We start from the raw sequence: 15,803 nt of genomic DNA on the forward strand, positions 1-15,803 counted from the left end.
TCAAGCGAGCTGCTTTGCCCTGGATGCTATTGAGCATCAAGTGGCGTTGAATTTGCACTCACCTAGGCAAGTGGGGAGTATTCCATCACACTCCTGGATTATACCTTGTAGGTGGCAGCAGCAGACCAGACCCACCAGAGGTGGTAGCACAGCGGTATACATTCAGGAGGGAGTGGTACTGGGCATCCTTGACATTGACTCCAGACCCCATGAAGCCTCGTGGCATCAGGTCAAACATCGGCAAGATAACTTGAAAACTTGCTGCTGATTAGTACCTACTGCCCTCCCTCAGCTGAAGAATCAGTATTCATTTCTCCATTCTGAATATAGCCTGCAAGAAGCACCAAGGATAACAAGGGCACAGAATGTACTCTTAGTGGAGGGTTGACTGAATCTACCAGACTGGGCCTGGGGCAGCTGGTGAGAGAACCAACAAGAGAGAAATTCAGTATTGAATTGACCATCACACTGTCCTTGTGCAGATGGAGACCCACCTTCACGTGGAGGATAGTCTTCTTTGTGTTCTGTGGCACCACGACCGTGCTAAATGAGATAGATCTGTTCTGAGCCTATCAACTCAAAACTGCATATCATGAGGCAATATCGGCAATCAGTAACAGCAGAATTGTATTCAGCCACAATCTGTAACCTCATGGCCCAGCATTTCCCTTTTCTACCATTATCATCAAGCCAGGGGAGCACTCTAGTTCAGTGAGGAGTGTAGGAGAGCATGAAATCCAGGAGCAGCGCCATGCACGCCTTAAAAAATTAGTTGCCAACCTGGTGAAACTACAAACAGGGCTCTGTATATGCTAAATGGCAGAAGCAGAATGCCTATAGAAAGAGCTAAGCAAATCTACAACCAGAGGATCACGTTAAAGCTCTGAAGCCCTGCTGCATCCTGTTGTAAATGGTGCTAAATAATTAAATGGTTACCTAGAGGAGCTGGAGGCCTCCATAAACATTTCTATGCTTAAGATTATCAAGAAGGCAGAGACCAGCATATAAGTGCAAAAGATGAGGCTGAGGAATTTGGAATCATCTTTGGCCAGAAGTGCCGAGTGGATGCTTCACAGATGCCAGTCATCAGCCAATTTGATAGACTCCACATGATATCAAGAATGGGCTGAAAACAGCAAAGGCTACGGAACCTTACAGCATTCCGGCTGTAGTAGAGAAGCTCCAGAAGTATCTGCACTCCTAGCCAAGCTTTTCTAGTGCAGTTATAGTACTGGCATCTACCTCACTCTGCAAAATTGCCTAGTTATGTCCTGCCCACACAATGCAGGACAGCTCCAACCCGGTCAATTACCACACCATCAGTCTACTCTTAGTTATCAGAAGAGTGATGGAACATTATTGACAGCACTATCAAGTGACAGTTTCTCAGCAATAACCTGCTGGCTCCTCAGTTTGGGGTCTTCCAGAACCCCACAACTCCAGATGTCATTGTAGCCTTGGCCCAAATATGGGCAAAAGAACTGAATTCCAGAGGTGCAACTGGCCTTGACATCAAGGCAATATTTGATCAACTGCAGCATTAAGGAGGAGCCCTTGTAAAATTGAAGCCAGTGGAAATCATAGGGAAACACCTCTACTTGTTGGAGTCATATCTAGCACAGAGGGACAATGTAGGGTTGCTGGAGGCCAGTCATCTCAGCTGCAGGGCATCACTGCAGGAGTTCCTTGGGTCATATCCTCGGCCCAGCCATCTTCAGCTGTTTGGTCATTTTCATCAATGACCTTTCCTCTATGATATGGTCAGAAATGGGGTTGTTTACTGGTGATTGCAGGGTTCAGCGCCATTCACCACAACTCAGCTACTGAAGCAGTCCATGTCTGCATGTAACAAGACCTGGCAGCATTCAGATCAATAGTATGGTATTAGGTGGGATCAGACTGAGAGAGTACAAGAAGGTCTAAGATAAGCTTGTAGTGCATGTGTGTAAGTACAAGAAGTGTGCTAAATAAGGTTTGTGAGCTGCAGCTGCAAATAGCTGCACAGGATTTTAATTGATAATAGAGACTGTTGTGTCTCGCTATTATGCCCATGAATTTATGAACAAATGGACACTTGCATTTTTAAAAGCAGAATGGAAAATGGACAATTTACCTTGAAGCAAGATGGAGTCAAGATGCCCTCCTTATTGCAAATATACATCAAACTGCCCAAGGCTGGAAGTAGTTTGCTTGTCTGGATAGGACATTAAAATGTGAACAACATTTTTTGACATTCTATTGAAGAGACATTAAAAATGTAACAGATCTCTCCTATGGCATTAGCAAACACTATTGTCTACAGAAGCTGATGTACAATGGCCATGCAGACTTAGTGGTTGCAGAATAAAATCCACAGAAGGGGTGTGAAGGAAAAACACAAGAAGGTTCGAATGGTCGAGATTCAAATCCCATTGTGTCTCAATGTTAACGTCATCAGGGACTGTTCATGTGGACAGTGGGAATACTGATACTGTGGTCACCTGACAGAAACCAGCTTATGAGAAGAAACATTTAACATGCATTTTGAACAACACGTTAGTCACTCAGAGAGAGATTCTAAGGCAAGAGACCCTGCCTAACAAAGGAAGGACCCTACCTAGAATTCCATAATAGGCAGAGAAGTGTGATCCTTTTAACCTACAGATTTGAAGAACCAAGCCAGACCTTCACTGCAGGGTTCAGCGTCACCTTAACGGGAACAAAGGCAGAGACCTGCGTTGCAAGGAGGAAACCACTATGAGTTCATCACCAAAAACTTCCAACCTCCATTTCCTTCAGTGAACCAATACGAAATCATTAGGCCTGCAACACTGCCTGCTTTCATCTGGAAAACTAAGTGTAATAATAACTTGTTGGACATTTTCTTAAAAAAGCCTCAGTGCATGCTACCCTTTACATTTCTGGTGTTGAGAAATAAATATTTTTTTAAACTTAAGAGAAAACCTGTCTTGCGTCTGTTCTTGAGAATTTCAACACTCAAAGTGCTAAAACATATTTTATTTAAAACACACCTTGTTGGGGTTAGTCAAGAGGTGGTGAAAGAGGTAGGGGGGGACGATCCTACCATTTCACCCCTGTCCATAACAGATGGGGACTTGTACAGAATTGGAAACATTAGACAACGAGTAAATGGAAGCAGGTGGTTGTCATAGAAATATAATAATTTTCACAATTTTATTGTAAGTGTGTGCATGCGCGTGTGTGTGTGTGTTTTAATTGAATTATAGACATCTGGTCCCGGTGCTTTGATGTATCAGAAGGGAAACTAGGTTGGAAGTGCTAAATATGGAAACATGGTTGAAGTTTTAGAATGTGAGGTGTGAGAACATTTGCATTTTTAGATAAACCAGAGTCATGAATGTCAAAGAGATAATAACGTGTTACACCTAGCCAACAGAGGCTAAGCTAAACAGTGTGTTTATTTTTCTCAAAGATTACTGATAATGTGAGTACTATGAAAGATTTATATTATGGAGAAAGTAAAGTTGGAAAGACAAATTGGAACAATAATATTTACATTAAAAAGGGGGAAACATGTATAAAGGAGATGAGGTTATGTATAAGAAGAAGGCATTCTAAGATCCAACAATTGTGAAAAGCCTCCAGCCTCTATGTACCAAGCTGCTGTCTCCAGGAGCCGAAGCTAAGAGAATTCAGTTTAAATATCATTGTCCAAGGTATTGTGTGCTTTGCCTGGGTCAGTTGAAATTTGTTTTGTTTTGCTGTAGTGTTAATGGAGCTGTAACTGGGAGCTAGATTAATTGGGGGATTTATGAGTTATCATAGTAGTAATTTGTAGACCTATGTGTATGCTTAAAATCATTTTTATTAATAAATGTTTAATTTAGTTTTGTAAAAAAACCTTTAAGACTCAGTGGACTTGTTACAACTGAATCCAAGGCTCGCATCTCAAAATAAAAATACAAATTGCAAAAACAGTTGTGGTTTCCCTCTGGGATGTGAGCAGCTCAGGATTTACAACCCACTGTGCCACCACAGTGACGAAATTGGTTTTGAAACTGTGCGTGTGGGTTCAGTCAAGTTTTCAAGTAGTTTCACTGTGTTAAGTACTTAAGACGGCCACATGCAACAACAAAATATTTGTAGACCAGGGTGAGGCAACTTGGGCTGCATTAAACAATAAAGGTGCTAATATGCTGCTGCATTTATACAATAGGCCACCAATTATTGGGAAACAAATTGAGGAGAAAATTTTCAGGGAAATTAGGTACAACAACTGTAGAGCATTGATAAATAGGTATTTCATTTATCTTAATATAGACTGGGATAATAGCGTAAAGGGCAGAGAAGGGAGAGGCTTTCTGAAGTGTGTTCAGGAGAATTTTCTTGGACAGTATATTTTCAGCCCAACTAGGAAAGAAGTTTTGCTAAAGCTTGTTCTGGGGAATGAGGTTGGTCAAGGGGAACATATAGGGACAGCAGTCATACTATCATAAGGTTTAAATTAACTATAGATAAGGGCAAGGAGCAGTCCAGAGTAAAAATACTTAATCGATGCAGTGCCAATCTTAGGGGGTTGGGAATGGATCTGGCCCAGGTAAATTGAAATCAAAGGTTGGCAGGCAAAACTATAATCAATATAAAAACAAAAAAACTGCGGATGCTGGAAATCCAAAACAAAAACAGAATTACCTGGAAAAACTCAGCAGGTCTGGCAGCATCGGCGGAGAAGAAAAGAGTTGACGTTTCGAGTCCTCATGACCCTTCGACAGAAGTGTCGAAGGGTCATGAGGACTCGAAACGTCAACTCTTTTCTTCTCCGCCGATGCTGCCAGACCTGCAAAACTATAATCAAACTGGCTGAATTTAGAAAGTTCAGAGGGCAAGTGGACAGGGTAATAAGAGAGGGAAAGAGTGAGTATGAGAATAGATTAGCTGGTAAAGTAAAAAGGAATCCAAGAATTTTCTATGGGCATATAAATAATCGATGGATAGTAAGAGAAGGGATAGGGTCAATTATTGACCAGAAAGGAGACTTACATGTGGAGGTAGAGGCATGGCTAAGCTACTAATTGATTACTGTATCTGTCTTTACCAAGGAAGAAAATATTGCAAAAACAGAGTAAGAATATGTAGTTGAGATACTGACTGGGCGATAAATTGCTTGAGGCAGTACCAGAAAAGCTGGCTGTACTTAAGTTGATAAGTCACTAGGGCCGAATGGAAGGCATGGCATATTTATTTATAATTTATATTTAAAATAAAATTGAAAATCAGTGTGTGTAAAAAAAAAAGAACAAGATAACATGAGAACCTAGGGGAACCATTAAGATTATATAGCAATGTAAGTTTACACAGGCAAGCCCTGTTATAAATGTGGACATAGGTATTTATAATGAGTGAAACAAGTTGACAGACAAATTGTGACAAAAGCATGGCAGCAGGAATTCAAGAGGCACAGACAAGCCTGCAGATCATATTAATCACCATGGTGAGTTTCTGTTAACTGTGCCCATTTGCGGGCCTGCACTGAGTCTGTTAAGCTATTTTTAAGCACAATGATTCTCATACTTTATCAAAACTTTTAAATATTAAACACTGAATTTACTAACATAAAAGCAAAATACTGCGGATGCTGGAAATCTGAAACAAAAACAAAAATTGCTGGAAAAACTCAGCAGGTCTGGCAGCATCTGTGCAGAGGAAAACAGAGTTAATATTTTGAGTCCGTATGACTCTTCAACAGAACTAAAGAGAAATAGAAATGTGGTGAAATATAGCTGTTTAAGGGGGGGTCGGACAGGTGGAGCTGGATAGAGATAGGTGGAGGCAAAGGAGAGATTGCCAAAAATGTCATAAACAAAAAGCCAAAGGGGTGTTGACGGTGGTGATATTAGCTAACGGATGTGTTAATGGTGACATTAAGGGTAGAAAGAAGGATGAGCAAGTGACAGATGGCCCTAAATGGCTCCATCTCATGCCCCTTTACTTCCCCCCTCCTCACCGTCCAAGGGCCCAAACACTCCTTTCAAGTGAAGCAGCACCTCACTTGCACTTCCCTCAATTTAGTCTACTGCATTCGCTGCTCCCAATGCGGTTTCCTCTACATTGGAGAGACCAAACGCAGACTTGGTGACCGCTTTGCAGAACACCTTCGGTCTGTCCGCAAGCATGACCCAGACCTCCATGTCACTTGCCATTTCAACACTTACCCTGCTCTCATGCCCACATGTCTGATCTTGGCCTGCTGCATTGTTCCAGTGAAGCTCAACGCAACCTGGAGGAACAGCACCTCATCTTTCGATTAGGCACTTTACAGCCTTGCGGACTTAACATTGAGTTCAAGAATTTCAGATCATGAACTCTCTCCTCCATCCTCACCCCCTTTTTGATCCCCTTTTTTCGAATAATTATATATTTTATATATTTTTTTCTTTTCCCACCTATTTTTATTATTATTTTTAAAATTTATTTCCATCCATTGTTTTATCTCCAACTTTTAGCCTATTTTGACGCCCCCCCCCCCCCCCACATTAGGGCTATCTGTCACTTGCTCATCCTGCTTTCTATCCTGAATGTCAGCATTAGCACATCTTTTGACTAATATCACCACTGTCAACACCCCTTTGACCTTTTGTTTGTGTCATCTTTGGCAATCTCTTCTTTGCCTCTACCTATCACTGGCCCTCTATCCAGCTCCACCTGTCCCACCCCCCTTAAATAGCTTATATTTCACCACATTTCTATTTCTCTTTAGTGCTGTTGAAGAGTCATACGGACTCGAAACATTAACTCTGCCTTCCTCTCCACAGATGCTGTCAGACCTGCTGAGTTTTTCCAGCAATTTTTGTTTTTGTTACTGAATTTACTAAAACTGACTACTACACACCAGTGAAACTTGTGAATGGTTCTGGACAGATTTTAGAGTAATTTTCAGTTAAGAACAGATTACTCAAATGGTGGGCTGAGCGCTCTGATTAAAAATGCTTTTCTAAATAAGCCCATTTTTGGATGATAAAGCTGCAGCAGGTTACTGCTGTTAAATACATTACGGAATATTATTTAATACACAAAAATAATAAACAATTACATTCTAAAATGCTGCCCGATAGCAGTGGTCCATGCAGTCTTTTCCAATACGGATAAGCATGCATGATATGCAAATGAGTTTGAATTGAAACTTGAGAAAAAGATTAAAGCTGAAAACTAGCAATTTACACCCAGATTGCTAATTGCGACCAAAGGAGAAACTATATCAGAAAATGTAAAATGTTCCCATTAGAAAATGTCTGCAAATTTCCCACTAATTAGAACCTATCCCACCCTAAATTGTATTCCTGCACTTTGCATAGAGGCCGTATTCCCAGATAGAGAAGTGTGATGCTCTCATTCAATATTGATGTACGACATTACAATTTGCAACGAGGCCCTGTTTTACACAAATTTATTAATTGTGTGATTTAGTATATAATTCAGGATCGTTCATACTCTGATGAAATCAGGACTCGTTGTCGACCATCCTGCTTGAATTGATGATTTTTCCTCCAAAAAATGGAAATCTTCCTCTCTGCCTTCCTCCTAAAATCATCAGCTTTTAAACTGAACATTTGTGTCAGCTACTAATTTGCCTTGGCTTAAATCTTTTCTACTTTGTGAGTCCTGGCTCTTGACCTTGGGTTTCTTCAATTTGAAAAAATGCACTCTACTTCTATCACTATGGTTTCAGTTGTTTGTGATGTCAGAATATTCTGTCTCTATGGTTTCAGTAGTTGTTTTGCTTTCCACTTGTGCTAATGAATAAGTACAAGAGAAATGTCAACTGAAAATCTACTGCAAGAATTTATCAGCATTCAAATAATTTTAGACTGAGCAATATGCAATGCCAAATCCAAACAGGTAAGAAAAAACACTTGTACCTTCTGCATTTCCTCCTTAAATGGTTTCCACATTACTTTTTTATTTGTTCTTTATTTAGCTGTCTCTCATCCCCTCTCCTGTCTCTCATCCCTACAACCCCCCAACATACTATCTTGTGTTTCTTGTATATATATAGGCCAGGCAGGAAACCTGCTCAAAGAACTCCTTTAATACCTGGGTATAATCTGTGTATAATCCGTTGCTAAGGGTTGAATGAATGGCATTGGTTGAATTGGATTTCTATTTTGCATCCCTCAAAGAAGATTCACATCTCTGCTCAGCTCTCTCCCTTGAGTGTCTGACTGATACTGAAATTAGCAGAAAGATTGTGACTACAGATAGATAAACTCCCACCTTGGAACAATGCATTGTATTTTAATCTATAATCCATAAAAATGCATTTACTTGAACAACATGATGGCATTTAGGTAAGGCCCACAAAGATTGATGCGGAGGTCAGGATTTGTTCTTCTCTCTGATGTTCTCAAATGCAAATTACATATAAGACAACTGTTGAAATTTGGTAGTAACTACTTGTTTTTATTTGCTGACATAAGAAAAAAAAAGTATGCTTAAGATTCCCAGAATGATGTCGAGCAAAGCTTTTTGTACATGCACAGCTCAAAATCATGGGTCTCCTTGTATTTGAACAGATAATCATGCAACGTTTGAGTGAGGCAAGTTCCCTTCAGACCTCAGCTCAATTCTGAGGCAGTTGTTTCTTTTGTTCTCACTGACCAGTTTGAATGAAGTATCATCTCCCTTCCCAATTGTCTTACATACTTCTCTAGCCAATTGAATTCGGTTTTGTGTGCCATTTTCTTTGTCAGTGTTTTTAACAAAAGAAATCCAGTATTTCACAGCATGATTAAATTTACCCTTTTAGTTGTCTTTTATGTCCTTGAAAATCTTCATTAAAGTTTATACTTCAGGGCCTGAGCATGTCTAAAAAAGCCTAAGTTTCACATGCAATCTGTGTATCAATATGATTAGAAGGATAGAAGAGTGGGTCTGCTTAGTCTATGAGGATTTAAAAGTTAGGATTTTTTGCTTCCTCGAAAGGACTTTGGAAGAACCTGGAAATTCAATTCCCAGTTTTATTTCAGGCAAGCCTGACACTAGTGTGCTATTCTCTAATATAAAGTAACAGCTGTTATGGTCATGGTCTGTATTGATTGAAAAGAAAATAGAGATAATTTATTGAGAGTGTACTTTATTTGTCATTTGATTTTTCATTGCTGTTAAAAATTCTAGATCTGTTGACAAGAATGTGATGGTTTTAAAGAAGTCAAGAGAATTTCAGATCTTGATCTCTTGGGTCCTCATCCCACTAATGGACACTGTTGTCTCCACCAACCACAAATACTGCCAGATTGTGTTCGCTTCTCTCTGCACACATACCCGCCCCATCCCCCCCTGCCCCCCTATTGTCAGTCCTGGTCTACTTCAAGAAACTTGTTGCCCACTTAATGATGCCAGCATACTCTCCTGTGCTGCACAACCATCAAACAGGTTAACCAGTGTCCCCTGGTCCCATAACCATCCCAATCCTCCTAAACCCATCAATTACTCTTCCTATTGCTTTCAGATTTTAAGGCCTATTCCTATTAATTCCATATTACTGAGAAAAGAGACATTTTGTCAAAGCTTTTCATCTTGCACTCATCAGGACAATTCGCAAGAATACAATGTAAGAGAAAACAACAAATTTATACTGTATGAGAAGAAAGCACAGATTGGTTGGCAACTGGACCCTGATTGGTAGAGGCATTGCAATGGAGAATGTGCCAGTTGATGGAGACTGACAGTTAACTGCCAAGCATTGTTTGAAAATTAAACCAGGCAGCTTAACTCTGGCTGGTCAAGGCATTGCCCTGAGGAATGAACCAGTGAATGGCTGTCAGTTGTTTTGTTTAGCTGAAACAGGTGCAATCTATGTACATATTCTTTCTGTCTGCAAAGAACAGGGCTCTGTGTATTAATATATGTAGCTTCCAGTACACGCAAATGTGCTACACTGCAAGCCCGACTGACGATCTTAAATTGGTTGTCAACGTAATTCTTAGCACACTGAGGATTATTTAGCAAGTGTCCTCCAATCACATCTAAGTTGGACACTGTGTTTTGTATTTTGCAAGCAAGGGCTGGTTGGGTCTGATCTGTACCTTATCCGCTGTGAATAATGGAAAGAACATGCTATTTGCCACAATCCGCCAGCCTTTGGGATGTACGGCCTACATACCTAGCATCACACTGGCATTGAACTCAAATATTACATTAATCATTTGTGTGATAGGCAGAAAATCTTTTTTGCTTGATGGCTTGTTAGTGGCGAACACCACCCATGTTGCTACTGCAAAGTAGCAGTGTGAAACAGCTAACTTCACCTGTTGCTCAATTTTTTGACATAACTTGCCATTCTGGGGTAATCTGAGGTAGACTGGGCACTTTTCAGGGCCGAAAGTGACAAACTTAGGCCTGTTCATGAGTTGGCGCGATATACAGCACAAATTGACCAAGCTAACCTGCAGCATGGCTTTGGTGCACCCAATTTCAGCATCAAGCTTGCATGGTGATCATTGGCTTGGGTCCTATTTAGAAGGTTGCCGATTAGGCTAACCTTTTTAGTGTGTGGAACTGTAAGAATCCCAACATGTATTTTTTATTCATTCATGGGGTGTGGGCTTCTCTGGGTGGGCCAACATTCATTGCCCATCCCTCGTTGCCCTTGAGAAGGTGGTAGTGAGCTGCCTTCTTGAACTGCTGCAGTCCCCGTAGCGTAGGTACACCCTCAGTGCTGTTAGGGAGGGAGTTCCAGGATTTTGACCCAGTGACAGTGAAGGAGGAACAATATATTTCCAAGTCAGGATGGTGAGTGACTTGGAAAGGAACTTGCAGTTGGTGGTGTTCCCATCCATCTGCTGTCCTTGCCCTTCTAGATAGTAGGGGTCGTGGGTGTGGTAGGTGTTGAAGGAGCCTTGGTGAACTCCTGCAATGCATCTTGTAGATAGTATGCACTGCTGCCACAGTGCATCGGTGGTGGAGCCAATCAAGCGGGCTGCTTTGTCCTGGATAGTGTCAAGCTTCTTGAGTGTTGTGGGAGCTGCACTCATCCAGGCAAGTGGGGAGTATTCCATCACACCCCTAACTCGGGCCTTGTAGATGGTGGACAAGCTTTGGGGAATCAGGAGATGGGTTAGGCGTCACACAATTCCTAGCCTCTGACCTGCTCTTGTAGCCACAATATTTGTATGGCTAGTCCAGTTTAGTTTCTGGTCAATGGTAACCCCCAGGATATTGACAGTGGGGGATTCAGTGATGATAATGCCAATGAACATCAAGAGCAATGGTTGGATTCTCGCTTGTTGGAGATGGTCATTGCCTGACACTTGTATAGCGTGAATTACTTGCCACTTGTCAGCCCAAGCATGGATATTGTCCAGGTCTTGCTGCATTTGAACATGGATTGCTTCAGTACCTGAGGAGTCGCAAATAGTGCTGAACATCGTGCAATCATCAGCAAACATCCCCACTTCTGACCTTATGATGGAAGGAAGTCATTGATGAAGCAGCTGAAGATGGTTGGGCCTGGGACACTACACTGAGGAACTCCTGCAGTGATGTTCTGGAGCTGAGATGAATGACCTCCAACAGCCACAACCATCTTCCTTTGTGCTAGATATGACTCCAACAGTGAAGAGTTTTCCCTCTGATTCCCATTGACTCCATTTTGCTAGGACTCCTTGATGTCACACTCTGTCAAATGCAGCCTTGATGTCAAGGGCAGCCACTCACCTCACCTCTGGGGTTCAGCTCTTTTGTCCATGTTTGAACCATGATTGTAATGAAGTCAGGAGCTGAGTGACCCTGGCGGAACCCAAACTGGGTGTCAGTGAGCAGGTTATTTCTAAGCAAGTGCCGCTTGATGGCAATGTTGATGACCCCTTCCATTACTTTACAGATGATGGAGAGTAAACTGATGGGGCGGTAATTGGCCGGGTTGGATTTGTCCTGCTTTTTGTATACAGGACTTACCTGGGCAATTTTCCACATTGCTGGGTAGATGCCAATTTTGCAGCTGTACTAGAACAGCTTGGCTAGGGGCGCGGCAAGTTCTGGAGCACAAGTCTTCAGTACTATTAACACCTTCGGTCTGTCCGCAAGCATGACCCAGACCTCCCTGTCGCTTGCCATTCCAACGCACCACCCTGCTCTCATGCCCACATGTCTGTCCTTGTTCCAGTGAAGCTCAATGCAAACTAGAGGAACAGCACCTCATCTTCCGACTAGGCACTTTACAGCCTTCCGGACTGAATATTGAGTTCAACAATTTCAGGTCATGAACTCTGTCCTCCATCCCCACCCCTTTCCGATCCCCCCTTTTCCAATAATTTATAATTTTTTAACAAATTTATTTTTCTTTCCCCTCCTATTTTTAAATTTATTTAGATCTTTTGTTTCATCTCCACCTTTTAGCCCATTTCGATCCCTTCCCCCAACCCCACCCCCACTAGGGCCATCTCCCACTTGCTGGTCCTGCATTCTACCCTTAATGTCCCCATTAGCAGATCCTTTAGATAATATCACTGCCGTCAACACTCCTTTGTCTTTTTGTCTATGATGTCTTTGGCAGTCTCTTCTTGGCCTCCATCTATCACTGGCCCCCTATCCAGCTCTACCTGTCCCATCCACCTCTACCAGCTTATATTTCATCTCATTTCTATATGCCGTAGTTCTGATGAATGGTCATACGGACTCGAAATGTCAACTGTATCCATCTCCGCGGATGCTGTCAGATCTGCTGAGTTTTTCCAGGTATTTTTGTTTTTGTTCTTCAGTACTATTGCCTGAATATTGTCAGGGCCCATAGCCTTTTCAGTATCCAGTGCCTTCAGCCATTTCTTGATATCATGTGGAGTGAATCAAATTGGTTGAAGACACGTATCTGTGATGCTGAGAACCTCTAGAGGATGCCAAGATGGATCATCCATTTGGCACTTCTGGTTGAAGATTGTAGCAAGTGCTTCAGCCTTATTTTTTGCACTGATGTGCTGGGCTCCTCCATCATTGAGGATGGGGATATTTGTGGAGCCTCCTCCTCCAGTGAGTTGTTTAATTGTCCACCACCATTCACGACTGGATGTGGCAGGACTGCAGAGCTTAGATCTGATCTGTTTGTTGGTTGTGAGATCAAATTAGCCCTGTCTATCACTTGCTGCTTACGCTGTTTGGCATGCAAGTAGTCCTGTGTTATGGCTTCACCAGGTTGGCACCTCATTTTTTGGGATGCCTGTGCTGCTCCTGGTATGCCCCCCTGCACTCTTCATTGAGCCAGGGTTGATCCCCTGACTTGATGGTATAGTGGAGGATATGCTGGGCCATGCGGCTACAGATTGTGTTCAAGTACAGTTCTGCTGCTGCTGCTGCTGGCCCACAGTGCCTCATGGATGCCCAGCCTTGAGTTGCTAGATTTGTTCAAAATCTATCCCATTTAGCACGATGGTCAATATCTGCGTTGGGATTCTTACAGTTCCACACGCTACAAAATTGGCCTTATCAGCAACCTCTCAAATAGGTCAGGAGCCATTTGCTCACCATGCAAGCTTGATGCTGAAATAGGGTGCATCAAAGGCAACCTGCAGTATAATGGCTATCCTGATCAGCTAATTTCATGCAGTAGCAACATGAGTAATATTCTCCACTAACAGGATGCTTGCTTCAAGCCAAAAAGACGTTCTGCCTATCACACAAATGAGTAATGTGGTATATGAATTTCAATGCTAATGTGATGCTGGGTACCTAGACCATATCTCTCAAACTGTCGGATCGTATCAAGCCGTACCGAACCAGCCCGCGCTTGCAAAATTCAAAACACAGTGTCCAACATTAGATGTGATTTCACGATTGGACAACATTTGCTAAAAAATGCTCAGTGTGAAGAATTACACTGACAACCAATTTTAGATTGTCAGTTGGGCTCAGAGCGTGGCACATTTGCGTGTACCGGAAGCTACATATATTAATACACAGAGCCCTGTTCTTTGCAGACAGAAAGAACATGTACACACATTGCGCCTGTTTCTGCTAAACAAAATAGGTGACAGCAATCCGCTGACTCATTCCTCAGGGCAATGCCATAACCAATTAGAATCAAACTGCCTGGTTCAAATTTCTCACCAACTTGGCAGTTAGCTGTCAAGTCATCATCAACTGGTGCATCACCATGGCAGCGCCACCACCAATCAGAGTCCACTTGCCAAACAATCAACACTCTTCTCATACAGTATCAATAGTTATTTGCCTTACAGTTTATTTTTGCGAATTGTCCTGATGAGTGCAAGATGAAACTGTGGAACCATAAGCATAACATTAGAGATGAGGAGCCACAATAACTCTGTCTTTGTCTCTGGCTGGTGCAGACACCTCGTCACTTGCCTTTTGTGTTGGCTTGGCTGGAATGTTTGTGCACTGCAAGGAGTGTCATATTCCAGGAGTTTGATAAGTTAACATTTGTTCATTTTAAACTGCTGAGAAACTTCCAGAAAGACCATCATGTGGTCAGTTGTGACCATTTTATCAGTCCAGCCCTATGTCATTTTAAAAAAAAACAGAATTTAAACAAGAGAATATGGAAGAGTAACAAATTTCTTTGATTTTTCTTTTCTTTGTATCTTCTCACCCTTTCACGTTAACAAAATTATTTCTGTCTCTCTAAGAAGCATTGGCCACATATATAACTCTGGAGAAGCAGCAGTTTTGATTCGAAGACTTGATTAGAAGATTGTAATTTTACTATCTAATTTTAAAAGTATTAATAATGTTACTTTATTTTTGAAAAAGCACTACAAACTTAATTAAGAATGAAGCTTAATGTTGAGTATGGAATAGAGCCTTATCTTAGATAAAGTTAATTTGAAGGTTGCTTCTTAAGTTGCAAAAAAGACAAGTTGCAAAAAAATCTTTTGGATTGGGAGAGAGCGGATTTTAGTAAAATAAGGCAGGATCTGGCCAAGGTAGACTGGGAACAGCTACTTGTGGGGAAATCTACAGAAGAGCAGTAGGGGGTGTTCAAAAAGGAAATGGCGAGGGTACAGGCTCAACATGTTCCTGCTAGGGTGATAGGAAGGAGTAACAAGCCCAGAGAACCATGGATGACCAGAGATATTCAAGATATGATGAGAAGGAAAAGAGTGGCTTTTAGCAGGTACAAGGGAAGCAAATCAGCAGAGGCATTAGTGGAGTATAGAAAGTGCAGGGTGGAGCTTAAGAAAGCAATTAGGAGAGCAAAGAGGGGATATGAGAAAGCTCTGGCTGGTAAAAGTAGGGAAAATCCCAAGATATTCTATAAGTATATCAATAGCAAGAGGATAACCAGGGAAAGAGTAGGGCCCATAAGGGACCAAGGGGGCACTCTATGGGTGGAGCCAGAGGACATTGCTAGAGTGTTGAATGAATACTTCGCATCCGTCTTCACCCAAGAGAATGAGGATGAAGGTATCGAACTCGGAGAGAGACTGTGAGGTTCTTGAGCAAATTGATATAGGGAGTGACAAGGTATTGGAGGTGTTGGCAGGCTTAAAAGTGGACAAATCTCCAGGTCCGGATGATTTGTGTCCCAGACTGCTGAGGGAGGCAAGAGTGGAGATCGCAGGGGCTCTGACCCAAATTTTTAATTCCTCTCTGGCCACGGGGGAGGTGCCAGAGGACTGGAGAACAGCTAATGTGGTTCCACTATTTAAGAAGGGTTGTAGAGATAAGCCAGGGAACTACAGGCCAGTGAGTCTTGCATCAGTGGTAGGGAAGCTATTGGAGAAAATTCTGAAGGAGAGAATCTATCTCCACTTGGAGAGGCAAGGTTTGATCAGGGATAGTCAGCATGGCTTTGTCAGAGGGAGTTCATGCCCAACAAACTTGATTGAATTTTT

At 42.0% G+C, this 15,803-nt stretch overlaps 1 protein-coding gene across 5 annotated transcripts in view; it reads left to right on the forward strand.

Moving 5' to 3' along the window:
* apc (APC regulator of WNT signaling pathway) overlaps positions 1 to 15,803 on the forward strand; it is a 258,558-nt gene that overhangs the window by 123,061 nt on the left and 119,694 nt on the right. The gene's annotated exons all lie outside the window — the stretch shown is intronic.

The sequence above is a fragment of the Carcharodon carcharias genome, chromosome 4 (assembly GCF_017639515.1).
Source record: "Carcharodon carcharias isolate sCarCar2 chromosome 4, sCarCar2.pri, whole genome shotgun sequence".
Taxonomy (NCBI): domain Eukaryota; kingdom Metazoa; phylum Chordata; class Chondrichthyes; order Lamniformes; family Lamnidae; genus Carcharodon; species Carcharodon carcharias.